The sequence below is a fragment of the Phyllobates terribilis genome, unplaced genomic scaffold, assembly GCF_046119375.1.
Source record: "Phyllobates terribilis strain yellow unplaced genomic scaffold, ASM4611937v1 Scaffold_613__1_contigs__length_973857, whole genome shotgun sequence".
NCBI lineage: Eukaryota > Metazoa > Chordata > Amphibia > Anura > Dendrobatidae > Phyllobates > Phyllobates terribilis.
The window spans coordinates 6,454-12,906 of NW_027363373.1; positions in this window are offsets into that span (position 1 = coordinate 6,454).

The window sequence follows — 6,453 nt, forward strand, 5'->3', positions numbered from 1 at the left end:
TGAAACAACTGAAAATATATCTTAGATTCTAGGTTCTTCAAAGTAGCCACCTTTTGCTTTGATGACTGCTTTGAACACTCTTGGCATTCTCTTGATGAGCTTCAAGAGGCAGTCACTGGAAATGGTTTTCACTTCACAGGTGTGCCCTGTCAGGTTTAATAAGTGGGATTTCTTGCCTTATAAATGGGGTTGGGACCATCAGCTGTGTTGTGCAAAAGTCAGGTGGATACACAGCTGATAGTCCTACTGAATAGACTGTTAGAATTTGTATTATGGGAAAAAAAAAGCAGCGAAGTAAAGAAAAACGAGTGGAAATCATTACTTTAAGAAATGAAGGTCAGTCAGTCCGAAAAATTGGGAAAACATTGAAAGTGTCCCCAAGTGCAGTTGCAAAAACCATCAAGCGCTACAAAGAAACTGGCTCACATGAGGACCGCCCCTGGAAAGGAAGACCGAGAGTCACCTCTGCTTCTGAGGATAAGTTTATCCGAGTCACCAGCCTCAGAAATCGCAGGTTAACAGCAGCTCAGATTAGAGACCAGGTCAATGCCACACAGAGTTCTAGCAGCAGACACATCTCTACAACAACTGTTAAGAGGAGACTTTGTGCAGCAGGCCATCATGGTAAAATAGCTGCTAGGAAACCACTGCTAAGGACAGGCAACAAGCAGAAGAGACTTGTTTGGGCTAAAGAACACAAGGAATGGACATTAGACCAGTGGAAATCTGTGCTTTGGTCTGATGAGTCCAAATTTGAGATCTTTGGTTCCAACCACCGTGTCTTTGTGCGACGCAGAAAAGGTGAACGGATGGACTCTACATGCCTGGTTCCCACCGTGAAGCATGGAGGAGGAGGTGTGATGGTGTGGGGTTGTTTTGCTGGTGACACTGTTGGGGATTTATTCAAAATTGAAGGCATCCTGTACCAGAATGGCTACCACAGCATCTTGCAGCAGCATGCTATTCCATCCGGTTTGCATTTAGTTGGACCATCATTTATTTTTCAACAGGACAATGACCCCAAACACACCTCCAGGCTGTGTAAGGGCTATTTGACCAAGAAGGAGAGTGATGGGACCTGAACCCAATCGAGATGGTTTGGGGTGAGCTGGACCGCAGAGTGAAGGCAAAAGGGCCAACAAGTGCTAAGCATCTCTGGGAACTCCTTCAAGATTGTTGGAAGACCATTTCCGGTGACTACCTCTTGAAGCTCATCAAGAGAATGCCAAGAGTGTGCAAAGCAGTCATCAAAGCAAAGGTGGCTACTTTGAAGAACCTAGAATATAAGACATATTTTCAGTTGTTTAACACTTTTTTGTTAAGTATATAATTCCACATGTGTTAATTCATAGTTTTGATGCCTTCAGTGTGAATGTACAATTTTCAAAGTCATGAAAATACAGAAAAATCTTTAAATGAGAAGGTGTCTCCAAACTTTTGGTCTGTACTGTATGTCTTGTATCTTGTTTTGTGTCACTTTATGTACAAATCCTGACTGACGATGGACAATTTTTGTCTAATCAGTGCTAGGAGCTCACTACATACATTTCTGTTTGTCCACCCGCTTTTTGAGGAGTGACCACAATCGAATTGAGATCTGGAGAGTTTACTGGCCATGAACCCAAAATGTTAATGTTACCCAGACACTTAGTTGTCACTTTTGCCTTGTGACATATTCTCCGTCATGCTCATATATGCATTGTTAATCACCAAAAATGCTCCTGCTGTGTTCTTAGGCAAAATTGTGAGTGAGCCCACTCCCTTTTGATGATGGATAACTCCACACATGACTCGTCTCGGGGTGCTTTACTGTTGGCATAACACAGGACTCAAAGTAGCACTCAGCTTTTCTTCTCCGGACATTCATTCTTCCATATGTCCCTAACAGTTTGAAGGGGGCCTTCATCAGGGAAATAACTTTACCCCAGTCCTCTGTAATCCAATCACTGTAGTTTACTGCATTTTATAATCCTGTTCTTAATCTTTTTCATGGAGAAAAGTGGTTTCTTTGCTGCCCTACTTGACACCAGCACAGCCTCCAAAATCCTTCTCCTCACGGTGTGTACAGATGCACTGACGCCTGCCTGCTGCCATTCTTGAGCAAGCTCTGCACTGGTGTTGAACCAATTCCATAGCTGAATCCTATGTAGGAAGTGATACAGGGACTTGCTGGACTTTCTTCAGAGTCCTGAAGTCTTCACAGCAAATTAACCTCCCCCTATTAAGTTATTATTTATTATAGTGCCATTTATTACATGGAGCTTTACATGTGAAAAGGGATATACATAGCAAAAAACAAGTACAATAATCTTGAACAAAAACGAATCACCGACTGGTACAGGAGGAGCGAGGACCCTGCCCGCGAGGGCTTACAGTCTTCAATGAATGGGTGAGGATACAGTAGGTGAGGGTAGAGCTGGTCGTGCAGTGGTATGATGGACCGGTGGTTACTGCAGATTGTAGGCTTGTCAGAAGAGGTGGATCTTCAGCTTCCTTTTGAAGGTTTCCACGGTTGGCAACAGTCTGATATATTGGGGTAGAGTTCTAGAGTAGGGGGATGCATGGGAGAAATCTTATGTGCAATTGTGGGAAGAGGAGATAAGAGGGGAGTAGAGAAGGAGATCTTGTGAGGATCGGAGGTTGAGTGCAGGTATGTAGCGGGACACTAAGTCACAGTTATATGGAGGAGACAGGTTGTGGATGGCTTGGTATGTCATGGTTAGGGTTTTCAACTGGAGTCTTTGGATAATGGGGAGCCAGCGAAGGGATTGACAGAGGGGAGAGGCCAGGGAATAGCGGGGGGGACAGGTGGATTAGTCGGGCAGCAGAGTACAGTTATCTAACAGGAGAAAACAAACTCCTTTGCCATGCTTGCCGATGGGGTGTGGGAAAGGTGGAATCCAACGTATGAAAGTGCAGCTGGAGACGCCATGTCAGATGGGGTGAGTCAGGTACCATTGATGCCAAGGAAGGAAAGTTTGTTAGTAATGAAAAGGTCATGGATGTAGGAAAGTTTGTTGCAGATGGAGAGAGCGTTCCATAGAGCTCCTGTTAGTGGGATTGGGGAAGCGGGGGATGGGCAATGGGTATAGGGTTAGGAAGGTTGTGGAAATTTGATAGATTGTGGATGAGAGGTAGAAGTGACTGTGGGGATGTGGTGAGGAGGGCCATGATTTGGAGAGATATCGCCAGCAGTGAGGAGCAGCAGGAGAGAGCGTGAGGTGGCTGTCTGTGTTTGGAGACAGAGGATTGTATGTTGAGGAACAGATCTGAGGAGGAGGTGAGATGGAGGGAGAGATGACCAGTTCATTACTAGGTGTAGGGATGAGAAGGGTTAGTAGAACGTGTAGGACTATAGGGGTGAGAGTGAAAACAAAGAGAAACATTTTTTACTCTGGCTGTGCAGTTACCTTCAGTTATCTTCTGGTTCAATTCTGGTCTAACTCAGTGCAACACAATGTAAGGTGGCTGCCAGACAGGTCGTGGACGGGAGGTATGTGTCCCCGAAGTACCAAACTTCGGTGATGTAGGACATGGAGAAGCAGGCTCCAGAACACATAGTGCTGGGAGGGAGTTAATGGGCCCGGATTAAAGGGCCGGGTTTCAAGAGCAGCTGAAAGAGTTGGGGGGGAAACAGCTGCTCACTCACCTCCAGTCCAGGTCTTGGAAGGCCTGATTTAAGACAGCTGCGCCTGTCTCAGTGGTGCTGTGTGTTGTGCAAGGTGAGCAAACCTTGCATGTGCTGCTCAGTCTGCTGGAGGCCGAGAAAAGCACTACATTTAAACGGCTGATGCCGTGCTGTATGGACTGGTTATTTTTAGTTTTGTTCTGTTATAGCAGTGTTTCCCAAACCCCATCCTCACGGACCCCCATAGGTCATGTTTTCAGAATCTCCTTAGTATTACACAGGTGAGAGAATTCCTGATGCCTTGATGATACTTCAATCACCTGTGTAATACTAAGGAGATCCTGAAAATATGACCTGTGGGGTCTGTGAGGATGGGGTTTGGGAAACACTGCGTTATACCTTTTGTGTATCTGTTGTATGGTGGCAGAAGGTGCCATGCACCCCCTGCTTTGGGCAGAGGGGGGGGGTATGTAAGGTTGCTGCCGGACAGGTCGTGGACGGGAGGTATGTGTCCCCGAAGTGCCAAGCTTTGGTGATGTAGGACCCGGAGAAGCAGGCTCCAGCACACATAGTGTAGGGAGTTAGTGGGCCCGGATTGAAGGGCCGAGTTTTACGAGCAGCTGAAAGAGCTGTTATGTTTTGTTTTCCTGGTTGGTTTATGGACATTTAATAAACCACCAGTTTGTTTTGGAGCCTGCGGACTGCATTCCTGTGTGAACCTGCGCCTACCCAAGAGCTGATCCGTCACAACACGTATATGATGCACCGCAGACTAAATTCTTAATGATCCGATAAATGGTTGATCTAGGGGCAATCTTACAAGCAGCAATGGCCTTGCCTGCAAAGCAATGATGACTGCACATGTTTCCTTGAAGGTAATCAGAAGACCATGATTTGAAGCACCAGCCTGCTCTTGTAATTCAGTAAGCATGACTGTGGAAATGGGGGTTTTGTGGTTAAGTAATTTCCTTGGGAAAAAATTAATATGCATTTTTTTTTTTTTTTTAACAATTCATCTGATCATTCTTCATAACAATCTACAGTTAATGCAAATTGACACTATAAAAACTGAAGCAGCAAACTTTATGAAAGCCAGAATGTGTTTCAGTCTCCAAACTTGACGACTGTGTATTATTGTGTTACCTCTTTTGTATATTATTGTGTCACCTCTTATCTTGTGTATCGCTTCTCTTTTCAGTTTGTTAGCCACATGCTGCCAGGCGAGAGCTTGTGGGCACAATCATGCGGCTGGTGATTCTTGATGACTATGCCCTGGCCAGCGAATGGGCAGCAAAATACATAAGTAATCGCATCGCCCAGTTCAATCCTGGACCTGACAATTACTTCACACTTGGGCTCCCCACAGGTAATGTGCCTTTTATCTATCTTTATGCAGTTTTCCACGAGTTGGTTCAAGCATTTTAGTTGTGGATTGAACTATTTTTGCACATGTGAATTACGAGAAGTCCTCAGGAGTAAGTCAGATGTGTACGGCAAAGCTTCATAGAGGAGGGAGACTCCAAGTTCACTGCTGAACATCTGCTCTCTCCATGTTTCGTTGCGATCTACCAGTGTCTCCGTAAGATTTGGCCATTCTCTACTGTTATATGCAAGAGTGTGCCAATTTTCCAAAAGAACAAGGAGATTGAGTAGCTCAACAGCCTCTTGCCACTGATCGGCAAACAAATTTGGAGAAAATAATTGGACAAAGCCTGAAGGACGCGGTAATGCAGGGCTGTGTTCTGGGGGATCGATGAAGACCTAAGAAGCATGATCTGTGCTGAACAGTATGGATGGTAATCCAAAGCCTCCATAACCAAGCTTGGCGTGGAAGGCACTCGGGAAATAGGAGTGTGAGTTGGGGGTCTCCCAGTGGTAATACAGTTGGAATCACTGCCTTATTAATACAACGGGGAACTGTTTTGATTTCAATTAACATTAAAGGGGTTGTCCGTACCCTACACTGATTTAATCCTAAATCTCTATTTAATTTAATAATCTACCGTATTTTTCGGACTATAAGACGCACTTTTTTTCCTCCAAAATTTTGGAGGAAAATGGGGGGTGCGTCTTATAGTCCGAATGGGGTGTGTGTGTGTGTGTGTGTGTGTGTGTGTGTGTGTGTGTGTGTGTGTGTGTGTGTGTGTGTGTGTGTGTGTGTGTGTGTGTGTGTGTGTGTGTGTGTGTGTGTGTGTGTGTGTGTGTGTGTGTGTGTGTGTGTGTGTGTGTGTGTGTGTGTGTGTGTGTGTGTGTGTGTGTGTGTGTGTGTGTGTGTATATATATATATATATATCTATTGAACCCGTTCTACGCCCGGGTGGCGAGCATTTTTATTGGTATATGGTCTCCCATGTTAGTATGTGCTGCCCCCCTCCTGGTATTTGTGCTGCCCCCGCCATCCTATCCTGGAATGCGTGGCTCCCCTCATCCCCAATCCCGGTATGCGTGGCTCCCCTCATCCCCAATCCCGGTATGCGTGGCTCCCCTCATCCCCAATCTGGTATGCGTGGCTCCCCTCATCCCCAATCTGGTATGCGTGGCTCCCCTCATCCCCAATCCCATTATGCGTGGCTCCCCTCATCCCCAATCCCGGTATGCGTGGCTCCCCTCATCCCCAATCCCGGTATGCGTGGCTTCCCTAATCCCCCCCCCACTATACACACATCCCCAAAAAAATAAACAGTTATACTCACCTTTCTTCTCTGTACTCCAGCGCTGCAGCGTCCTGTTCTGCCGGAGGCCGGGGGAGGAGTGCGACGACAGAGCACAGCGCCGACCGGCGCCAATTTGCTGAAGACACACTGTAAATGTGTCTTCATAAAAAT